This window comes from Macrobrachium rosenbergii, chromosome 1 (assembly GCF_040412425.1).
Source record: "Macrobrachium rosenbergii isolate ZJJX-2024 chromosome 1, ASM4041242v1, whole genome shotgun sequence".
In the NCBI taxonomy this organism is placed as follows: domain Eukaryota; kingdom Metazoa; phylum Arthropoda; class Malacostraca; order Decapoda; family Palaemonidae; genus Macrobrachium; species Macrobrachium rosenbergii.
The window spans coordinates 42,202,231-42,227,492 of NC_089741.1; the positions used below are offsets into that span (position 1 = coordinate 42,202,231).

The following is a 25,262-nucleotide window of genomic DNA, read 5'->3' on the forward strand; positions in this document are numbered from 1 at the left end:
ATATACCATTTAAGATACTAATAAATCTTGAACTCATTATACATCATTTAAGATACAATGAATCTTGAGTTCATTATATATCATTTAAGATACAATGAATCTTGAATTCAATATATACCATTTGTTTAACATACAATAATCACTTCCTCCAACCAAATGAAAACAGTTAATAAAAAAAAAATGTCAGGAGACACCCCTCAAATGTCAAAAACCGGCGCTGACTACAGAACAGAGACTAAAATTTCTACAGCAGTTGGTCGACAGCAGGGTCCATCCTCACCCCCCGCAAAGCATTCCCGTGTTCAACCGATACTCTTAAGCTTCAAAAGCCCTATCGATTAATAGGCTTTCCTTTTGTTCACTGGCCAGGTGACCTCACCTGCAGGCCTACTCCCACTCTTCTCGAGTCTATCTACTTTTTCTCTCCCCGCCCCCGCCACCCTCTTCTACCTTCTACGTCGACGTCGTCTACTTCCTCTTATGCTTTTCTTCACCTTCTCAATCTTATGCTTTTGTATCTCTCAACCTCTCTATCTTCTATATCTCTCTTCCAATCTTAAATCTTCCCTCTCCTCTTCTTACCTTCCAAATTCTTTGCTCCTATATCTCACACCCCTCCTCTGCCTTCTACGTTTTCCCTCGTCTTCTCTTCTCATCTTTCCCAATCTTTTCCTCCTAACCCTCTCACCCCTATTCTGCCTTCTATGTCTTCTCCTTTTCTCTCTTCTCACCTCCCCAATCTTCTGTTCCTAATCCTCTCATCCATGTTCTACCCTCTACGTCTTCTATTTTTCTCTTCTCACCTTCCCCATCTTTTCCTCCCACTCTTCTCAACCCTATTCTGCCTTCTATGTCCTTTCTTCTCACCTTTTCCATTTTTTCCTCATATACCTCTCATCCCTCTTCTACCTTCCACGTCGCCTTTCTTCTCTTCTCACCCTCCCAACCCCTTCACCCCTCTTCTACCTTCTACGTCTTTTTTCTTCTCACCTTCCCAATCTTTTCCTCCTCTTAAAATTCTCCTTTCTCCTCTTCGTCCGAGCAACCTCTGCTGACGCGCACTTCAAAATACACAGACAAAAAATATGTATAAAAAATAAAGAGGTCCTCCTTATTGACGTCGTCAACAATACCAGGATCAAAAAAGCACCGTCGTAGCCAATACACTATAAATCAGTTTTATCATCTACACGAAAACGCTGACCGCAAGATGCTGGGATTCATAACAAGGGGTTTTTATCATCATTGTTGCCGCGACCAACACAGAATAGAACAGAACATAGAACTTAGGCCAAAGGCCAAGCGCTGGGACCTATGAGGTCATTCGGCACTGAAATGGATATTGACAATAAAAAGGTGTGAAAGGTGTAACAGGAGAAAAACCTCGCAGTTGCACAATTTAACAAATGCTCTGAGAGGGTTGAGGAAACTAAGATGGAAGAGAATATGAACGGAGGTACAGTAAAAGGAATGAAAGGGGTTGCAGCTAGGGGCCGAGGGCACGCTGTAAAGAACCTTAAGTAATGCCTGCGGAATTACGACCGATACAAAATAATAATAATAATAATAATAATAATAATAATATGATGATGATGATGATGATGATGATGATGATGATGCTGCTGCTGATGATGAAGAAGCCCCTCTCTGGCGATCTGAACAGATGACTGTGATTTATCATGAAAAGAATATTTGTTCATAATAATAATAATAATAATAGTATAATAATAATTAGTCGAATGCCTGTACACGAGAAAAAAAACGCCAAAGCGTGATCAATTGAACCGTAACCATGAATGAGAATCAACTGTATAATAATAATAATAATAATAATAATAATAATAATAATAATAATAACAAATAATAATAATAATAATAATAATAAATAGAATGCCAGTATACGAGAACACAAAAAACAACGCCAGAGTTGATAAATTAAGACGTAACCAGGAATGAGAAGGCCAAAACAGATAGCGTTCTCTCGACGTTCCTAAAGGTCACTCAATTACACGCACACAAAAACAGCCTAATATTTCACAGCCAGGTTTAGCAACAACCCCAATGACGAAATCATAAACATTACGGATGAGGCGCGCCCTCTAAACATCTTCGTGTGAATAACTTCAAGGGAGAGTAACTGAGATGATGATATTTGCCACGTCGAGAGAGAGAGAGAGAGAGAGAGAGAGAGAGAGAGAGAGAGAGAGAGAGAGAGAGAGAGAGAGAGAGAGAGAGAGAGATGGGTATGCAAAATAGACTTTCGAGTTAACAGCAACAACCCAGAGGGAATGTGTACAGATTACTACTACTACTACTACTAATAATAATAATAATAATTAATAATAATCTACTACAACTATCACTTCTACTACTACTACTACTACTACTACTACTAATACTACTACTACTACTACTACTACTTTTGAAGAAATAATAATAATAAGAATAATAATAATAAGAGGAGAGAGAGAGAGAAGAGAGAGACAGAGAGAGAGATCTTCACAAAGGTCAATCAGTCAGTCCGGATTAAAAATTTAATACGAATTTCCGTCTGACCCTGTATATAACACGAATAATACTTGTCAGGTCACACACAGTGTGATTTCAATTATGGCACCAATCAAAACAAACATTCTGATCATTATTGGCTATTTCGTGCGGTCCGCAAGCTAGATACAGATCAAAATGGAATTCGTGGTAAATTCTTAACCCATTTTACACGAACGATTGTGTGTGTGTTCTAAATCCTAAAGTACTGACTGACTGCTTTACAGACAAACTCTCTCTCTCTCTCTCTCTCTCTCTCTCTCTCTCTCTCTCTCTCTCTCTCTCTCTCTCTCTCTCTCTCTCTCTCTCTTTGCGCGTGTGTGTGTTCTAAATCCTAAAGTACTGACTGATCGCCTTACAAACAAACCTCTGTGTGTGTGTGTGTGTGAACTTTGGGGAAGCTGTCATGCTACTCTTACAAAAACCACAGTCCTGCCATTTCACGTTAATTCTGAAGATTTATCAACAGCCGTTTCTTTATGCATACAGACTTAATTTAATTTATTTGCCGAAGTTCCTCGCGTTTGTTTATGTTCATCAGCGTTATTTTTTATTTTATAAAGCATAATGGATAAAAACATACGGATGCAAGTAAGACATTCACATTCATATGCCAGCCAATGAGAGAGAGAGAGAGAGAGAGAGAGAGAGAGAGAGAGAGAGAGAGAGAGAGAGAGAGAGAGAGAAACTCAGTAAATAAAAGATAAACAAAATACTGATGGATAGATAGTGCCATGTCGAACGGTCACATTGTAGAGAGAGAGAGAGAGAGAGAGAGAGAGAGAGAGAGAGAGAGAGCGCATTAGTAAATAAATAAAACCACAAAAATTAATGTGGCCCAAAGCCAGACTCCCTAGGCCTTTCGACCTTTCCCAAACGACTTTGGCTATGATCAGAAGACCCCAAATGCTGCAGTCTCGGGATCATTCAATTACTCCGCCCAATCCCGTGGGAATCGGCGCCCACGTTTCACATGTATAGGTGCCTGTCTGCTCGTGAGAGAGAGAGAGAGAGAGAGAGAGAGAGAGAGAGAGAGAGAGAGAGAGAGAGAGAGAGAAGGCTGGCTGGGAATGCGGCATCAAATTTTCAACAAGTTCCAGATGGCCAGACTGACAGTGTCATCTTCCGATGGAGTCGAAGCTTCGTCGGAGTAGCAGATTTGTTTGCTAACACAAACAAAGACGACGAAAAAGCAAGCAAAAAACAAGTAGGTGAAGTCCAATTTGCTTGAGGATCACATGCGTGGGGTCTACTTAATGGATATTCATATTCACAGTCACGACTCCCGACAGGGTTGTGACTGGCGATCCTCACGGCCAAAAAATGTCTGCTCGCTGACATTTGCATCCGAACTAAAAACAATATGAATTTACAAAAAAAAAAATAAAAAACAAAAAATAAACAGAAGTTTTTGAGATTATAATGAGAGAGAGAGAGAGAGAGAGAGAGAGAGAGAGAGAGGGAGGAGAGAGAGAGAGAGAGAGAGAGAGAGAGAGAGAGAGAGAGAGAGAGAGAGAGAGAGAGAGAGAGAGAGAGAGTGTCCCACATCTGAAAAGATGGGGGCTTCCTTGAAGAAACCCTACCGCTTTTAATTACATGGCGGTACTGTCTACATTATGACGGAGCACTGATCAGCAACATCTTATTTTCATTCTCTCTCTCTCTCTCTCTCTCTCTCTCTCTCTCTCTCTCTCTCTCTCTCTCTCTCTCCCTTATTGCTCACTAATATGATCTCACGCTCCCAACTGCTGGCAGACGGAACAACCCGACTTGGTGTCATAATTAAGAAAGAAAAAGTAACTGGAACATTCAATAAATGTCATATAAAAGCAACGTGCATTTACATAAACCAAGAGAGGCCCGAAATTTCGAGCTGACCATCACATCCATTACAACCGAAAAGCCATTTGGACCGCGTACAATTCCTTGACCATAAACCCACGAAACTCGTTTTCAAAGTACTTCTCCCAACCTAAACTCGATCGAGTTCCAGCCGATAGTTCCTCGCTTCTCATCCTTCGTACTTTCTTGGTCTTGATATCTGCAAAGGACTCCCTCACTGCATTGCAACCAGCCAGCACTATAATGAGTAAGAGTGTGTTTTTGATGAGGTGCTGAAGTTCTATGAGATCTGTTGGTCATTCCAGGGATCCCAGGGCAGGTTAAAATGTGTGTGTGTGTGTGTGTGTATGACTACCACAACTGACTGATTACCACGTACCTAATTCACTGCTAGATCAAGAGAAACAAACTAGGTTAAATGAAATGTTTAGACTTTCGTACTCATCAGAAATTTGAAAGAGAGAGAGAGAGAGAGAGAGAGAGAGAGAGAGAGAGAGAGAGAGAGATGTAACAAGTGCACTGAAACTCATCTTAGGACGTCATTTACATAACCAATGCATACCTAACAGGACAGGACAGCCAGCATAAAAGGGTCAAACTACAATTAATGTATAAACTTCCAATAATACATAATTTCACGCTTATCATCCAGGATCTTATCTCGGTAACACCAAGTATCCTGAAGTGGTCTCCCTTGCAAGCACACCTCCAGCATCTTTGAATATTTTATCTCAAGAACACCCAGTATACTGAAGTGGTCTCCCTTGCAAACATATCTCCAGCATCTTTGAGAACGTTTCTTCCAAATATCTGACCAAAGAGCAAAATACGGATGGCAAAACTGGATTCGCACGTGCGATACTGACCACCTGTTAACGGTTTGTCGGTAAAATTGTGACTCAATAGAAAACGTGATCGAGAAACTCCGCTATGAAAAAAAAAAAAAAAAAAAAGCCAAGGCTCCACATAGGCTACGAGTATACTCTCGACTTACTGCCGTCTTCCCACTTCCGTGGTAACAATTCCTATCATAACTCAATTAGAATAATATTCGTACACATAATTGCCGCAGCATTCTACTGAAATCAATAAAGCATCAGGCGGTACTCCTAAACTGAAATTTAATATGCGCGCAGATAACTACCGCAGCATTCTACTGAAATCAAAAAAGCATCAGGCGGTACTACTGAAAAGATTCCCAGAGTTATGTTGCAGCTTTCTTAAATCTAATAGTAACGATGTACAGAAGAACCAAAGCCCAATAGCACTGACGGGGTCAGTAACTTGAAAATTTACAAACAATGCCGTATTACGGCGTTTGATAACCTGCAGGCGACAACGATTATACCGAATAAACCTACCATTCTTAAGAGGAGACTTTTCAATGCGCCTGCCGGAGAGAGAGAGAGAGAGAGAGAGAGAGAGAGAGAGAGAGAGAGAGAATATTCACTAACCCGCAATACAAAACTACACACAAAGTGTTGTGTGTGTGTGTGTGTGCTAGAGAGAGAGAGAATAACCCACCCACAATCCCAGACTGCGTAAATCTCTCTTATTCATGTATATACCCGTTTAAGAATGCTACATTTAACAAAGTACTGTGTGTGTGTGTGTGTGTGTGTGTGTGTGTGAGAGAGAGAGAGAGAAGAGAGAGAGAGAGAGAGAGAGAGAGAGAGAGAGAGAACCAATAACCCATAACCCAAGACTGAGTAAATCCTTCCCTTATTCATCTACCAGTTTGTGAATGCTACAATTCACAAAGTCGTACCATTAACCTCCAGACAGATAAGGTGCCTACGAAAGGCAGATGCACCTACAACAGTTACAAATCTTAAATAACCCTTTCGCCCCAGCAGGAGGCTTCCAGATCGTGACTGGCCCTTCGTGGGGAGGATGAATGAGGAAGGCACGGTTTCTCTTCTCTAGGAAAAATTGAGAAATCATGCACCCTTATTTCCACTTGACGCACAGAGTACGTTACGTATATTTTATCAGCATCTGAAGTCTCCAAGACACAGCTCCTTCTTCTTCTTGTGATTTAATTAATGAAATTAGTCATCTTACGGAACATTTGTGTGTGACGTTAGGTAATATACGTTGATTGCGTGAAATTCTGCATATTTTATATTACATAAGCCTGGAAGTAACATATATTCTTTGTATTACAGTTATACACGACAGTTATCATGCTAAAGACAAACTGGTCTAAATAGGGGGCTAGCTATCTACCTATGTGAACTGCCCCTTAAGTGAGGCAAGATAAGTGATTTCCGGAACACTGGGGAGGAGTGAGTTCTGATTTCAATTTAAGTAAACAGTAGTTAAAGTAACAAAAAATGTGTGTATAAAATATAAGTGTATATATATATATATATATATATATATATATATATATATATATATATGTATATATATATTTGTATATTTCAAGCAGCTGTAATGGAACCATGCCAAAGCCTCGTAGAGTTACCTTGTACAAAGAATACCGTCTAATAACAAAGACATTGTCTCTAACAACAAAGATGGAGCAAACTCACGATCCATCTCTCTCTCTCTCTCTCTCTCTCATCTCTCTCTCTCTCTCTCTCTCTCTCTCTCCTTTGTGTGTGTGTTGTTGTTGCTGTTGTTGTGGAACATGAAAATACTCCATATTGGGTGACGAACAAGAAAAAAAAAAATACTGACATGCTCTTCTCAGGCAGGCTAAAAACGGATGTAGGTTACCTGTACGCAGATTTGATCAGATATGACGCAACTCTGACATCAGAAGCAGATTTACAAAATTATCTGATATGACGCAACTCTGACAACAGACAGAGGCGGATTTACAAAAGTGACATTTTTAAAACATTTAAACAAATGGTCATATATTTAATGAATGACCTAAATACAAACAGAATGATTATAAACAAACTGATAAATATAAACTTATTTGACAGAATACAACCAAAGGATAAAAAATTTACTGTACACAAAATGACTTTTCTAAGCTCTAGTGACAAAATAAAAGACAGCACTAAGCTGGAAAAACTGAAAAACAGAAGTACTCCCGATAAAACCTGACAAAATAAATATGGTATTCCGGCTGACCAAAAAAAAAAAAAATGGAATACACACGACAACCAGAGAAATAAAATATGACTAAAATCCGCAAGCGAGAGAGATTGGCTGGTAAGGGAGACCCTCCCTTTCCCTCTATTGCGAAACTACGGAATTTTCTCTCCTCAGTTGTTCCCGGGTGCCTACAGCCTTCCCTCTAAGAGGGATGTCTAACTTCGTTCGCGATAAGGCTAAAGTGCCTTCAACTCAACCTTTTCCTTCTCCGAGTTGGGCTAAACAAGGAAGCTACGTGGGAGATTAAGTCCATGTGTGGAAATAAGCTGGATCAAATGCTGAATTAATAAGTGAATGCTGAATAAATATAACTAATGACATATGAGAAAGAGAGTGACCGTTTAAAAGAGTAATTTGATATAAAATTGAATATTTTTCTATATGATGTTCTTTACAGATCAATAAGTTATCAGTGAACCATGAGACAATGCAGACAAAATAACGACTTGACAACTCAAATGTAAATAAAAACAATGTAAAGGAGAAGAGAGAGAGAGAGAGAGAGAGAGAGAGAGACTAACACTACAGTAATTTCCTTTTGGGGGAAGAGATTTACACAATCTTAATTCCTTCACAGCAGTGTTACCAGACAGCTGAAGGAAAAGAGAGAGAGAGAGAGAGAGAGAGAGAGAGACTAACACTACAGTAAGTTCCTTTTGGGGGAAGAGATTTACACAATCTTCAATTCCCTTCACAGCGAATTATTTACCAGACAGCTGAAGGAAAAGAAAACTTCACAGCAGCAAGATAGTCAAAAGACAACAGACAAATGGAAAACAAGAAACTACTTCCTTCCCACGAGAAACGTTACTCGAGTTAGTAGTTCACCTTCGAGCACCTGAATCCTGTGGTAGAGGGGCGACAGGAATGGCCTCCTGACCTTCAACCACCAGTGCCTCCCCTGTAGAGCGAGAGAGGTCCTCTTTCAGACGCGATGGAAGATGCACGTGAAATAATAGGTCGCCGTGGGGCAAAGGTCACTTCAAAAGGATATACGGCCTACTCGACTTTAAATTCTTTACAAGTTCTCTGCACCGAATATTTCATTGTCAGTCATTATTCCTTTGATAAATTCAAGGTTTCGTTCAGCTGGTTGAAAGTACACATATATATTTCAAAGGTTATCCTGAAAAATATGTACTACTCATCTCAGATTTTTTAAAGTTCGTATCCAAAAGGCTTTTACTTTTTCTATTTAATCTTTAAAATATCTTGTTTAAACCACTGCACATATTATATATAATATATGTAGCTTTACATAAGATTGTATAATACTTTTAGAACAATTAACTGCACCCACAAAATTTACTGCATTCTGTTTACAATATAAACCTTTTTTTAACTGTGTAATAGTTATTTGAACTACTTACTACATCCACAATAACTCTGAACTAGAATGTCTTGTTTTCCCCTTTACATTACAGCGTTATTTTGATCACCCTGCTGCACGCACTCAGCAGCTCCGTCTGCATTACTTTATCTATTTAAGCAGTTGAATACAACTCCAAAACAACGTTTTCAATTTTGCATTATATCGTTCATTTGCGAAACATGAAGCAAACCTACAAAAAATCTTTCACTTGTGTTGAATTTGTCCAAAATGTCAGAATACGTCCACAAATTTTCAGTAAAACATTATGTTCCTTCGTTACTTTGCCAAAACTATTGAATGCTCCTTCGTTACTTTGCCAAATCTATTGAACGCTCCTCCGTTACTTTGCCAAATCTATTAAACGCTCCTTCGTTACTTTGCCAAACCTACTGAAAGTTCCTTCGTTACTTTGCCAAAGCTATTGAACACTCCTTCGTTACTTTGCCAAACCAATTGAACGCTCCTTCGTTACTTTGCCACAACTATTGAACACTCCTTCGTTACTCTGACAATCTATCGAATGCTCCTTCGTTACCTACACGATCTATTTAACTCCTACGTCACTTACACGATTTACTGAACTCTCCCACACAACTGAAAACAAAACAGCACTGACATTCGTTCAGCAAGGCAAATCACATAAAAGTGTTTTCCTTTGCATTAAACCTTACCTCCACTCTCTCTCTCTCTCTCTCCAAAACCTGTTGAACCCAACGCCTCTGAATTTCTTTAAAAAAAATACGTCGTGTTAAACCAGAACATCGCATTCCCCGGCCACCAGCTAAAACTTAAACCCCTTCGTGGCCTAAACCAGGCAGCGGACAACTGAAAACGACTCCATAACCTGTCGCTCTGCACTTAAGTGGTCATTGAATTATCGTACGTAACATTTTGGGGAGAAAAGGTACAAAGTGGGGTTTCTGTTCGAAGCACCTTCCAGGTCGTACCGTTATGCATTAACTGTAATTTCGCCCCTTTCCTTTGCGTCAGGGAGTTGTAATTTTCAAATGGTTTGAGAGTGTATTTTGCTCTAGTTAGGTTTTGCGTTTTGGGACTTTATTGTAGCTGTAGTTTGTAGCAGCTGGCTTTATTACTATTATTATTATTATTATTATTATTATTATTATTATTATTATTATTATTATTATTATTTGGGAGAAAAACTATCGCGAGAGTTTATAAATGTTCCAAAGGGTCTACAGTAATATAACTGTTAAAGGCTCGTGTAAAATCTTTAAAAGCTTTCGAACCCCACTCTGGGTTCATCTTCAGTCAAAAAATGAAGCTGAACCCAGAGTAGGGTTCGATAGCTTTTACAAATTTTACACGAGCCTTTAACAATTATATTAGTGTGGACCCTTTAGAACATTATTATTATTATTATTATTATTATATACCCACATATTATTATTATTATTATTATTATTATTATTATTAGTATATACCATCCTAATTACCAGAACACGATTACTACAGCCTAAACTGAAACGGACACTTTTTTTTCAAAAACCAAACTGAAATACTAGATTCAGACCCACAAAAAAAAAAAAAAAAATCCGAAAACAAGAAAAAACCCGGCACAGAAAAAAAAACACACCGACTTAACAATAAGATAAACTCAACAGCGCTTTGACTATAAACACGAGACAATTTCATTCAACGCGAGAAACAGAAAAAGATCGTACTTAACGAACCATTGAAGGCTGTTCATTGTCATTCAATAAAAATTACGACTTGCCTTTCAATGGTTACTTCAAACTTGTTAAAAAAACACTGAAAAATTCAGCATTTTCCCTAATTTTTACGTATTTAAAATGCGGAGAATATGTCATCATACATCCTAAACGACAATCATCTACAAATCTGACAAATGAGCTTGAAAATACGAGAGAGAGAGAGAGAGAGAGAGAGAGAGAGAGAGAGAGAGAGAGAGAGAGAGAAATACAATGGAGGGATTTTCTTCTCTCTCGGCAGATGATCCCCGAACGGTAACAAAACTTCGAATTTAGGCTATGCACTTCCTCCCACGTCCTGGCCAAAGCTGCTTTTCGTATTATCTCTCTCTCTCTCCCACATGCCTACTCATTTCCTCACCTTCCTTAGCTTTCTCTCTCTCTCTCCTACCCTATTCTTGTCTCTTACTCCAACTTTCTCTTACATTCTTTCCTACCTTATTTTATTCTCTCTCCTCTCTCTCTCTCTCCTACCTTATCCTTGTCTCTTATTCCAACTCTACTGCCTTCTTTCCTTCCTTATTTTATTCTCTCTCTCTCTCTCTCTCTCTCTCTCTCCCACCATATCCTTGCCTCTTATTCCAACTCTTTCTCTTACCTTCTTTCCTTCCTTATTTTATTCTCTCTCTCTCTCTCTCTCTCCTACCATATCCTTGCCTCTTATTCCAACTCTTGCTCTTACCTTCTTTCCTTCCTTATTTTATTCTCTCTCTCTCTCTCTCTCTCTCTCTCTCTCTCTCTCTCTCTCTCCCCCACCATATCCTTGCCTCTTATTCCAACTCTTTCTCTTACCTTCTTTCCTTCCTTATTTTATTCTCTCTCTCTCTCTCTCTCTCTCTCTCTCTCTCTCTCTCCCTACCATATCCTTGCCTCTTATTCCAACTCTTGCTCTTACCTTCTTTCCTTCCTTATTTTCTCTCTCTCTCTCTCTCTCTCTCTCTCTCTCTCTCTCTCTCTCTCTCAATCTGAAACACTACACAACCACAATTACCATAAAACCGACCTCATTATCTACAGGGTTATCACTCGCTCGCTGTTGGCTTTCTTGGCCTCGTTATGACTTCGTATAGATCAAATCAGACTCCCAAGATCTCTTGAAAAAAAAGTTCCTAACCATTGATTTATGGGATGAGGTTGCGAGCCTCAGGGTCTTGCTCCCACTGATAAAAAAGGAGATAGCTCGTGGTAACGGCGTTTGACAGGGCTTGAAAGACACCCATCCAATAAACAGCCAGACTAAATATGCTAAACGGTAACCAAACTACGTACTGGCCAAAGTCGATGTTGTTAATTCTCTGAGATAGAACTGAATTGATTTGAATATAGAATTTAGGCCAAAGACCAAGCACTGGGACTTAAGAGGCCATTCATCGCTCTAACGTAAATTGACAGTAAAGGTTTGACAGGTGTAACAGGAGGGAAACCTCGCAACTGCAATGACTCAACTGTTAACATAAGGTGGAAAGTGAGGTGGAAGAAAGAGAATATAAAAGGAGGCACAGTAAAAGGAACGAAAGGGGTTGCAGCTAGGGGCCGAAGGCACACTGCAAAGGACTTTAAGTAACGCCCACAGTGCACCGCGTGAGGTGCACTGACGGCCCTACCCCCTACGGGAGAGAGAGGAAGATCATTGGTATAAACTTCTATACGAGAGAACTGGTCACCCCTCTACGTACTGGCCAAAACCAGCGTTGCCTATTCTCAGCGATAGGCGTACAGACTGTGCTGCTATTGAAATGCCTTAGATCAGAGATAAATGACGACAACACAATGGCCGCGTCCCACCCCTCCAAAGTATCTCGCTTTTTCTGCCCATCTGTCCTCCAGACTGTAATTGTCTCCGTCCCACTTACCTGAGTAACGGGCTTCACTGTGCTGTCCCAACCCACGATCAAAGCTCATTTTCTAAATGCGCTCTTCCGTTTTCGTTCCCTCTGCCTCCTATTCTCTTTCTTGTTGGACCCTGAGACGCAGAGAGGAGGAAATGGAATGGTCCTCGTGTGGCAAGAAATCATCAATAACGTCGTTGCCCCGAGGTGAAAAATATGAGAGAGAGAGAGAGAGAGAGAGAGAGAGAGAGAGAGAGAGAGAGAGTGGCCAGCCAGGCAGCCTCTTAAGCACTCCAAAAACATCAAAAGATTTCTTGGAAACCCAAGAATCAGGGTACAAAACCTTCAAGAAAAAATAATAATAATAGTACTTCTTCCGGTGTTCTTAAGAATAGGAGTGGCGAAAGAGGGAGGGCATATCTCTCCTCGACAACTTTTTTTTTTTTTAACTCTTGGTGGGAGGAGGATTTAAAAGTGTGGTACCTGAGTTATTCCTGACCCGGAATTACGAGGAAAAACCCTCAGAAAAAGAATGTGGGTATTGTGAAGAGTAACTTGAGGTAAAAGTTATATCTCCACTCGGAACACCCTATCCAGTTCGGTGAATGTTCTTTGTCTGGAAGTTAACAAAAAAGAGGAATTCAAATTCCAGCTTCTTACACTATTTCCATCATTTCTTTCAAGAATCAACGAATAATAAAGTATTTAGTACGTGAATTTATATCTATATCCAGAGGGTTTTCGAACCGAATGAACGTGGCTATTGTCAAGAGGGAAATAAGTTTACACAAGTGGTTTTTACTTCCTCATCCAGACGGTTTTCGAACTGAATGAACATAGCTATTGTCAAGAGGGAAATAAGTTGATATAAGTGGTTTTTATTTCCTCCTAAAATTATGACTTTCAAAAGTTCCGTTGGAATTCATATCTTACCCGAGTGGCTTTTGAATTCTGGCATTGGCCTTTATACTTCCTCCTAAAATTAAAGCTTTTCAAAAGCTCCCCTGGCTTCTAGGACCTCCCTGTGAACTCTCGCCGATAAAACCATACTCCCAAGGTCTGCTGTAGGATTCGAAGCACTGATATGTGTAATGAGGACGAGAGCTGCATGCTCCCCAATGGCTGTATTAAGAGAATTAATTCGACATGATGTAATACTTGCGAATAAATTCGAAGCATTGATTTTTTTTTAATGAGGCTACCGGCATTATACTACCACGGATGGTACTGAATGGGTAATTAGGGCTGATCTAGTATGAGAAAAAATTCAGACATATCGAAATTACAAACATAAAAAATTGTACTACGGCTATTCAAATATGTAAATGAATAAAATTTAAAAGTTAATACTTCAGTAAGATCTTTTCTGGTAAAGTAAAAAAAATCAATACTTTTAACAATACTTAAGTTAAAACTCCAGAAGAATGCCTTAAATGCTATTTGCATAATGAGCAATGAACACTGAATTGCGTAAACATTCTTCTGAATCAAGCCAGGATATGCTAGCTTCCACAATGTAAAATCAAGTAAATCTTTATGAAATAAAATAGAGCAGAGAGAGAGAGAGAGAGAGAGAGAGAGAGAGAGAGAGAGAGAGAGAGAGAGAGAGAGAGAGAGAGACCTTGTATTTATTTAGTGTTCTTGCAACTAAAACTGGTCTTATCCCTTCGTCCAGAGAACAAAGATATCACAAAACTTGGGAAAATTGTTTAGACACGCGACAAACACTTGTACACAAATACGCACAAAGATAACTGGAGAGAGGGTTTCCTGTTTACAAGCTGGTGTAAAAGGCATGTTTTCCAGTTTACAATTTAGAGAAATAGCTTGTTTTTCTACCTGTTTACAATTCAGTGATGACGGATGTAACTTATTTCAGATTTTAGACAGAATATAAATTGATTAATTAATAAAGCATTTGATGAATGGTCAATTCAACATTACAATAAAAATGTTAACAATCTACCGACCAATTCGCAAACAGAATTTAACAAAAAGAGATTATCTCGGTAAAACTGTAAAAAATAACAAACGAAAGACAATGAAAAAGACATGAACTTTAAAAATACATTTATAAAAATCATAAGCGTACAACCAACTTCCAATTTAAAGCAACAGGAAATAAGTTGCAAAAATAAAACTAGAAAAATCGGAAGGGCGAGCGTCCCGAATTCTTATGAAATATAACTGGTACATGTTTTTGGGAAAACCATGCGCAGGCGCTGTGTTTGCGCGTTGAGAGAGAGAGAGAGAGAGAGAGAGAGAGAGAGAGAGAGAGAGAGAGAGAACGGGAAAATGTTACAGGAAAAATAAGACAAGACAGGAAGACCAAGCAGTGAAGGAAGAGAGAGAGAGAGAGAGAGAGAGAGAGAAAACGGGAAAATGTTACAGGAAAAATAAGACAAGACAGGAAGACCAAGCAGTGAGAGAGAGAGAGAGAGAGAGAGAGAGAGAGAGAGAGAGAGAGAGAGAGAGAGAGAGAGAGAGAGATTAAAAGAAAACGGGAAAACGTTGAAGGAAAAATAAGACAAGACAGGAAGACCAAGCAGAGAGAGAGAGAGAGAGAGAGAGAGAGAGAGAGAGAGAGAGAGAGAGAGAGAGAGAGAGAGAGAGAGAGAGAGAGAGAGAGAGAGTCAGGAAATTGAAAGAGGAGAAGGCTCAAAGGAGAACAAGAGCGAGGAGGAGGAGGAGAAGGTGGTGGTGGTGGTGGTCTGAATATTTAATTGTAACCAAGATAAAACCTTGACCTAGTTTCAGGTCACTTATCCTAAAACGGAAGACTTATTGCACTGCTTCAAAGATATCCACCAATCCAGGGAAAGAAACATTCGCCTATAAATGTAGAGTAGACTAACATCAATGAATTAAAAATTAATAGCCTATTATGACAATTGCTGGATAAAGAGTGCACTGCATATAAAACCCTGTAACGTGTATGTATGAATAGCCTATATACATTATATCATATATATATATATATATATATATATATATATATATATATATATATATATATATATATATATATATATATATGTATATGTATATATATATATATATATATATATATATATATATATATATATATATATATATATATATATATATATATATATATTACAAATGGTTCAAATTGAATATTACTGCCTATGGCATGATTACAACTTTTTCACCTTGTGGATCGAATGGCTCTTAAGCTGTTCCTCTCCCAAGCCAACAACCTTTCACACAACAGCCTTTGTCTCCCCTAAGCATTATTTATGGAGGACAGCAGTAGCCTAAGGGTATCCAGTTTTTATTTCAGGAAAAATGTCCTTCAGCAACAAGAAAATTCACAGAATAGAAATAGAATTTAGGCCAAAGGCCAAGCGTTGGGACCTGTGAGGTCATTCTGAGCTGAAACTGAAATTGACAGTAAAAAGGTTTGACAGGTGTAACAGGAGGTAAACCTCGCAGCTGCACCATGAAACAACTGTCAAGAGAGGGTGGACAGTTAGATGAAAGAGAATATGAATGAAGGTACAGTAAAAGGAATGAAAGGGGTTGCAACTAGAGGCCGAAGGGAAGCTACAAAGAACCTTAAGTAATGCCTACAGTGCACCGCATGAAGTGCGGAGACAAGAAAATTCATGACCTCTGCAATAGCGGAGCTACTGTAATCCCCTATTGAATGAGAGACTCCCAGGTTGTTCATCCTGCCTAATGGTGACCCGGATGATGTTGCAATACGACGTAACCGCATTCTGTCCTTTTAACTAATCATTCGCAACTTGGTACAATATCAATGTCCAGGATATATGTTTATACTCGCCAAACGACCGATGATAATCAAGTATATTATCGAAGTTTGCCTTGTACTCACATAGCCTATGCTGAAGTATCTCGTCATTCGTCTTCTGACAACAGACTGTTTAAACATTCTACAAATGCAAGAAATACGTAAATGTTAAATTTGAAGATTGTTTCATATATCTTGAGACTTTACACTTCTCATGCCAAAGTGTAAAAAAATAAATATTTCGTTTATCATCTACAGTGCTAAAAAACAAATCCTAACAAAAAACTCAATCTCGCCAAACTCACGGTGAAAAAACCTGACATCATCCGTACTTTCATTACATAATGTGATTCAGAATGCTTATACTTGGTTCACCTAGCCTAAACTTTCACAACAAAAGCCTGGGCAATAGAAAAATTTAACACTGGCAAAGCTTAACTTCCATGTCAAAATGTAGGAGTTGGTAAATATAGACATGTAACTTTCGGCTACGAGGAAAAATTTTTCAATGTGACCTTAAAGTACAATAAGTGGAGTGCACAGACTTAGAGGCCAATTCCTAAGTGGGAAAAATATGATCCACCGCATTTAACCCAGGAAACGCTTCGTTTCAAGAACTTAAGCACCAATACTTCTTCGTAAGAACTATATAACTGAACTTCACAGAATATCCAAGTTTAGAGTCTCATTGCCGTGAAGCTTTGAACTGAAACTTATAATAATAAAAAGATTTCGAAATAAGCAGAACCTTCTCGCAACATCAATGCGAAATTGCTAACAAATCTCCGACCTATAATCGATAAGGTATTATTGACATCAAATACCCAACCGCATTAATACCTAAACGTTATTGGATATCTGATATCGACATCATGAAAGCTGCAAAGAACAAAGACGGACCTCGAGGAACTAAAAAAAAAAAAAAAAAAAAAAAAAAAAAAAGTAAATGAGCCTGACCCATTTTTTCTCCATGTGTCTTGGTTGTCTTTCCTCTGGTACACTACTAACTTTGCCGGGCACCTGGTTCTTTTCCGTATCACTTGAGCAACACTCCTTGTATGGTGACAACTGTGCGAGGCAGATCAAGGAAAATGCATGTCGATATAATTCCATTCTCTAGTTAATATCTTCACTCTTTCTCAAAGTTAAATCGGCTAAATTTACGTAACAAACTGGCGTTCCAGCAACTAAGGTCATCGACAACTAGGCCTATATATGACAGTTCCTCGTTGGGAGAGCGGGTTCCGTTCTCAGCTACCACTCTGTTGGCCGCGAGTTCGAATCTCCGACCGGCCAATGAAGAATAAGAGGAATTTATTTCTGATGACAAATTCATTTCTCGCTATAATGTGGTTCGGATTCGACAATAAGCTGTAGGTCCCGTTGCTAGGTAACCAGTTGGTTCTTAGCCACGCAAAATAAATCTAATCCTTCGGGCCAGCCCTAGGAGAGCTGTTAATCAGCTCAGTGGTCTGGTTAAACCAAGATACACTTAACTTAGGCCTATATGACAAGGCCTGTTCCTTAAAAACACGTTACAAAACCCAAGAAATACAGAGAAAGCTAGCGAGTACCGAAGTCTCGACCTGGTCAATCATCAATTCTTTTACATTTACAGAAATCGACCTCTCTGTCAGAAGACAGATCTGTATCTAGGAGGATTCGGGAATCAGAGGAAGAATATACACGCAGTCAGCAACTGATTGGCTGTCCTGTCAATCCAGGGATTTCCAATTTTGGATTCACAATATCTTGCAAAGAAAAAAACGGAAATCATGGCGTCAGGACTAAAAGAGATTGGGAAAAATTACCATAAATATCGGACAGCGATCAACAGACGTCATGGGAGGTCAGGAGAGAGAGAGAGAGAGAGAGAGAGAGAGAGAGAGAGAGAGAGAGAGAGAGACTCCCACAGCAACCCACGTTACTTACCGTACCGCAATGCCATCTGGCATATCTCAATTCTCCTGCTGACGGAGGTCTGACCAAGGCCTTAACCCCATATCGACCTCACCAATGAGATGACCTTACGTAAATGAGGATCATTCTTTTGGGGGGAAGAGGGAGGAGGGGAAAGGGAGAATGGTCTAAAGCTGATCATAAATTTCCGTTACTTTAAAAACTTTAAGAAGTTTATCTGAATATCAAACATTTCAACCCAGTAACTGGGTCTTTCACGAAGATACATCAATATGCGTGTTACGTATTACCACCGGAACGCGTTTAATTTGTGTATGCACGTGAATCAAGTGTAACCGTTCAATCGATAATTCGGGCCGCGGTTATTAAAATCAGAACCTCGATGACACAACAAAATCTGCCAGTATTATAAATGAAAAAATTTAAACTTGATGGTTCTGTATGGAGTCTCTTACAGTTGAATTTTTAAAGTTATGTAATTTTCTCCTTCATGAGGAACTGTACTATAAGAAAAATCCTAATTATCTAATAAATTCTTATAATACGAACAGTCCTAAGACAGTTCCATTTTACATAGAGGTAAGCACGTGCTGGCTCTTTTAATATTTGAATACGAACAATGTTGAATACGAACAGTACAGGTATTACTACTTTATACATTCTTAAAACACCAACAGATTTACTTAATACTTATAATACGAACAGTGGTACTTAATACTTAAAATACGAACAGTATTTTACTTAATACAATAAAAGACCAACAGCATTGCTACTTAATAAACACTTGAAATACACGGTATTAAATTCTCATGTAAACAATTAACATCCACCCCGATTACCTATTAGCCTAAATAACATTTTTTATTAATACAATATCAATTTACAGATGATTGGACGAGCTGCGTATTAATGACTAGCCAAAAATGCAGCATCTGAACATCCTCTAGGTTATAAAAATCCTTTAAGAAATTTTGAAAACGCAATCCAAGAGTGAAAAAAGGGGGAGGGGACCAAAATTCTGGTAAAACATATCCCACCACCGGGAGCTTGATTAAAAGTCAACATGGCTGAAATTTTGCGGAAAAAATAATGCAGAATGTTTGTCCCCTTTTCCCCTGAAACTTTTTAATCACCACGGAGTCTCCATCATTAGTTTGTTTTAAACTGAGAGAGAGAGAGAGAGAGAGAGAGAGATAGAGTATGACTAAAGAAATATGAAAAAAGAAAAAGTACAATGCTAGGGCAAGGGAGACAATAAGCGGAGAAGGTACAACACACGCACGCACGCGCGCGCACACACACACACACACACACAGACTTTGAGAGAGAGAGAGAGAGAGAGAGAGAGAGAGAGAGAGAGAGAGTTAATAACTGGAATTCGCTTTTTGTTTAACTTTGCAATCAAGAGGGCTAAGCGTAGTCAAAACACACTACCTTTGGAGGGCAAAATAAAATATAAATAAAATCGTTATAACAAACATTTAATCCTGAGCTTCGAATATTTGATACGAGTAATCTTACCAGGCAGTTAAGCCATATTTTAATGGCATTTTCTAACCGTCAAGACATTTCATAAAAAAAAAGTACACATTATTAGGCCTACTGAATTGAATATAGCATTTCGGCCAAAGGCCAAGCACTGGGACCTGTGAGAGCATTCAGCGCTGTAACGGAAATTGATACTAAAAGGTTTGAAAGGTGTAACAGCAGGAAAACCTCGCAGTTGCACTACGAATAAATTGTTAGGCCTATGCGTCAATGAAAATGAATTTGGCGTGCCTTTAAACATACAGTATTGATTACATCAGCTCAGTCAGTTTAAACGTCGTTTTTGTTTGCACTTTTAAACTGTAGTTTTGCACCCCATACTTACATCTTAAACCATATTTTTTTTTTTACAACTATAGACCTATCTGCTCTAATCATAAGGTTGGCTACTCGTGACACTCCACACCCTACATGCTTATTCCAATGCCACATCATTACATGTAAAAATAAAAGCATTCACAGGGTGGAGAGGGTTTACTACATCTAATGAATAAAAATTTTAAATAACAATACTTCACTACACAAACTATGCTGTGTTAGCCGAATATGCTATCAGTGTGGTAATGAGGCTGGTGCCGGCTAATTACCAAGAGAACGATTAAGGATAATTATAGGCAAGGCTCTATAATACACAGGAATGACTGCATGCTTAAGTTAAATAATTCATTGGTAATTGTACCAATTTGTCATTCATCTGAGTGGGAGATACGAATACCACATCTTTATGTGCTGTGAAAACATTAAGTATCTCAAGCAAAATGTCACCAAAATTAATAACGTTTCACAGCTTCCACGAAAACAGTATTTCCACGATAAAACCACACTTATACAACTGGCATGAATTTGCCAAAATATATTTCCTTGCATGAATCTGGTGTACGTACCACTAATACGAAATGCTTTCAAAAAATATATACAGTGCAAAATCATTATTGTAATATGTTAATATTAAGACCACTGTAAGAAAAACTGTACCTTTATCTAAATAAAATTGTGGCTAAACCACGCTTTACAAAACTCTTACTAATACTTAGCTTTCTAAACTAGCTACTCCCTACCATGGTTAGCTAACTACCCTCATTCTTCTTTCACCCATCTTACCTATCAGCTAATAAAATAAAAAAAATACTTCGAAACAAGGCATTAATTTATTCAAGCAAGAATAAACAGGAGAAGGAATGTATTCAAAACCTACCTCGAGCTACAAACTAAGTTCCAAAGAAAACATAGGCTATAATCTAAAGGAAATGAAATCTGGACATGGAGTCGTGATACAAACATCTCATGAATACCGAGGTGAAATATCATCTTGAGGCAGTGACCCGATTTTTTCTGGACACTTGTCTCCCATCATTAGTCCCATTTTCTTCAAGATCAAAATTAACTACGGACATCGGTATGCAAACCTTGGGAACAGTAGTCAGGTGTCAAACACCTGCAAGAGCAAGATTCTAGAAACTGCTGTGACTTACGTAATTTCATGGTTGAACGTATACCAAAATAAATTTCAAGAGGCATTTACCATACTGGTAACCAAACCACAGGCGAACACGTAATGGTAGAGAATAACACATTCTACCAATCCAAACATAAAATGATATTGTTTCGTCTATAAAAACGACCACTTGCTTAACATTAACAAAATCACCTCAACATTTAGCTCAAATGCTTAATGCCAACATTATTTTATAAGTCAAAGTTGCATTAACTAAAATTCCAATTCCCGGGACTAACTGGCGTAAGATGCATACACAACTATCAATCACCTTAAGCACCAAGGGAAATAGGATGAGTATCTGAATTTCATCAACTCACAAGGCCGTCACTAATTGGTGTGCACTATAATCCATTTTCACTGCACCTTTTCCTATCTAGCAGACCACAAAGCACACACAAAATGGGTTCATAATGACAACGGAACTTTCCCGTAAACAGGAAACAGTGAAGGAAAGGTCATGTTGAGAACAATGGTGTCCTAGGAATTATAGCCGCTTCATTAACAACAAAGCTAATGAAACCATGATGAAAAGTAAACAAAATACAATGAAAATAAACAAATTATAATTTCTTTTAAAAAGTCACTACACAGAAAGTAAACAAAAGTAAACAAAAGACTGATAAAACAAAATTTTTTTTAAAAAGCTGCTAGACAATATCAGAGACAAAGACTACCATTGTAAATGAAAATGGCATAGGCCTACTATTAATGAGCTCTATGGCTATTTTTCACACCATTCAATCCTAAACAAGGAAAGAAAAACACCAACAACAAAGCAGGCTAGAAATCTCAAGTGACAGCCTGTCTGCAGCAATCCCAACCTAGGTCAGGGAACTGGCTAAGTCAGTTTGAATTCTAACAAACAACCAGCCCTATTACAACAAAGACAACCATTGGGTAAGCCTACAAAATTAAGGAAACAGTGCTCATTCTAACGGTCTATGTTAGGACATACCTCTTGAATATTCAAGTGGTATCTTGACAAGCCACTGATTATCAACATAATCTGAGTTACTTCATTTTAAAAAAATACTCCACAAAAGTAACTGTATTGAACATCAAGACGAGTACAGGCACTTGCAGTTTTCAAACCTATCCTTATAAAAAACCCTATTTCGTAACCATCACATTCAATCAACCTCACAACCTATTTGAACCCCATTTAAAAAATTAAAATTGTCCCCCCTTTAGAAAAGTTGTAAACTAAAATTCTGTGCTAAGTACGAATTAACATTCAAGGAAGCCTCAACCTTCCAATAAAATACGAAATTATTTTCTTTTCCACGGGTACAGTGCAATAATGACCACCCCACCTGAACTACTGCTTTGCGAAAATAAAGCACAGTCATGCTTTACTCATTCTTGGAACTTAAGACTTACACCACAAAGAGTACATTTAAAAGGCACAAGGCTGGAACTCAGGAAATCATATGTACCAGAAGCCAATGAATGAGCATTTAGCAGTCATCAACTGCAATTTACAGCCACAATTAGGTCACACGCCACAAAAAACACATTAAATACCGTGTGGCCAATGACAAAGACGACAAAAGCAATGTACATGAAATCTCAAGTCAGTTTTCATAACTAATTCTGGATGTTGTGGTTCAGTGAAGTTGTTACCATTACCATCATTATCATGGGCTCATTATCACTGTACCATTATTAAGACTAATGAAGCATAATTATCATAATTTTCATCATCAACGGTCAATGCATTTGCCAATATTTCACTGTTCCTGATCTTCATCCTCCTGAGGTTGTTAAAATCATCACCACAATACTTTTTATGAAGCTGACTCTCTACAATTCAGCCTTGCACAATTACCACATATACAAACAAAACACTTCAAGTATAAAGGATGTACATTTAGGCTATAATATATAGCCCCTGAAAAGCATGGGGGCATCTAATGTCTGGAATTAGGATTCTGAACTGACAGTATGTAACCTTGTCTCCATTTAATGAAATTCTACCAGCATCAAAATCAGGGCAGTTAGGCTACCTGAACAAATTTTTTACTTTATGAATTCACGTTATATCTGCCCAGAACATTTGCTTTACCATGTATAAAGTTAAACTGTAGACTGTCTTAATCTGTGGCTAAACTTCCTTAGTTGTGGCTCTAACTGAACTACTGTTTACAGAAGCTTGGATAAGTATAAGCTATATGAGAGATGAGAGGAAAATTATATGGATGAGTGTACCCAATAGATGTAGCCTGCTACCTAGCCTACTTAGGCATTGTACTTAATCGTTGCTAATCATTATTTTTTAATAAATCACAGCAAAATGTGATTATAATCATGATCTAATCATGCACAAGAAAAAATCTAATAATCAAAAATAACAAAACTAATCAATCAAATCAATAAGAAAAATCAAAAGCAAGTAATCAATCTAATCACAAAAAAAAAAAATATTCCAGACCATAATCAAAATCAAATCAATCATTTTTATAATCATGTGTGTATATATATATATATATATATATATATATATATATATATATATATATATATAAAGATAAAATCACAGAAGAAACTGAAATCCTTAAGGAGTTTTATCTTTATTATATATTCATCCGCGTTCCATATTTTATTGATTCAATTATACACACAGATATATATATATATATATATATATATATATATATATATATATATATATATATATATATATATATATATATATATATATAATTGGAGTATATAACAAAAACTGTAGGAACTTGATGAAGTACACTTATTTTCATCTCCAGTATTGACGATCTAACCAACTAAAGACACTTATTAAAAAAATCCTCTATGTTAAATAATTAGTAACTACAACTTTGGCCAAATAATGTAGAACCTGAGTATACTTAAAAACCCAACAACAATTTAATGAAAGTGACAACTAAGCAAATAAAGTAATACATGAAGGAGGCACTGCAACATGATATAGCAAGCCTATGTCACGTAAATAGGCCTCTAGATTTATTCAGTTACATAGGCCTACTTGTGTAACCTGAACTTCACCTGAGGGGCCTGTATGCCAAGGTAAAAAGTCAACCTACATTCCTCCAAACTTTGGTTATTATTATTTAAATGAAACTGGCTATATGCCAGGGCGGATTCTTGCGCCTAATTGCTGCCCGTATCAAATCTGCGGGTCCTTAATCATAGGCCTAAGCTACAGGCACGGCAAGTATGTATCAATACTATTCTGTGTACTATCGATACACTGTTCATGTTCCTTCTCTACTACATAAAAAAAAGGTTGCTTATTGAAGTAAAAATGCTTACAGGCAAAAACAATAATGCTGGCTGGGCAATAAAACATCCACACTAGGTCATGCTATTTTGTTTTCACAGGTATAACAGCATAATGAGGGCGCCAAGAACCATCGTACCAATTAGTTTGTAAAGTTAGGTATTCGCCCATAGAGTAAGGACCTAAAGCCTACATGGAAAAACGCCACTGGACTTTGTGCCTAACCTACTTAAAATTCATCGTCGATATAACTTGAAAGTTAAAACGAGTTCGTACGTACGATTTTCAACATGCCAACTTGAAGATAAAAGGTCTGCATTGGCCATAACATATAATGGTATAATGTACGGGTAAATATATAAGCCTATTTGGCAACGATCTAACCATTTGAAGGTGAAAATGAGTTCATATGTATAATATTCAACTGACATACTTGCCAGGAAGTAAGGCCTGCATTCATAATATATAATGGTATAAAGGTGACATCTGTCGAAAATAAAATACTGAACGAAGGTGTCTTCCATAGTAAGTCGTACCAATGAAGACCCTGCGAAGAAACAGACGCTTTATACACAAATACAATAGATTTTTTATATAAATTATGTAAATAAAAGCGATACATACATTTTAATTTATTATATTTTTTCAATAATCGATGGCTGCAACGTTCATGCCACTCGTAATCACCCTGTAAAATGCACCTCTTTGCGATGACCTAAAAACCCTGGGATTCAAAGATTAACCCATATTACCACTTCGCCTTTCGCGCTTTTGAACGCCACTGGAAATTCGACCACACAACGATATTCCGTGGAATTACCATCT

At 37.9% G+C, this 25,262-nt stretch overlaps 1 protein-coding gene across 2 annotated transcripts in view; it reads right to left on the minus strand.

The window, feature by feature from the left end:
* LOC136826186 (phospholipid-transporting ATPase VD) overlaps positions 1-25,262 on the minus strand; it is a 173,108-nt gene that overhangs the window by 147,475 nt on the left and 371 nt on the right. The window lies entirely within an intron of this gene.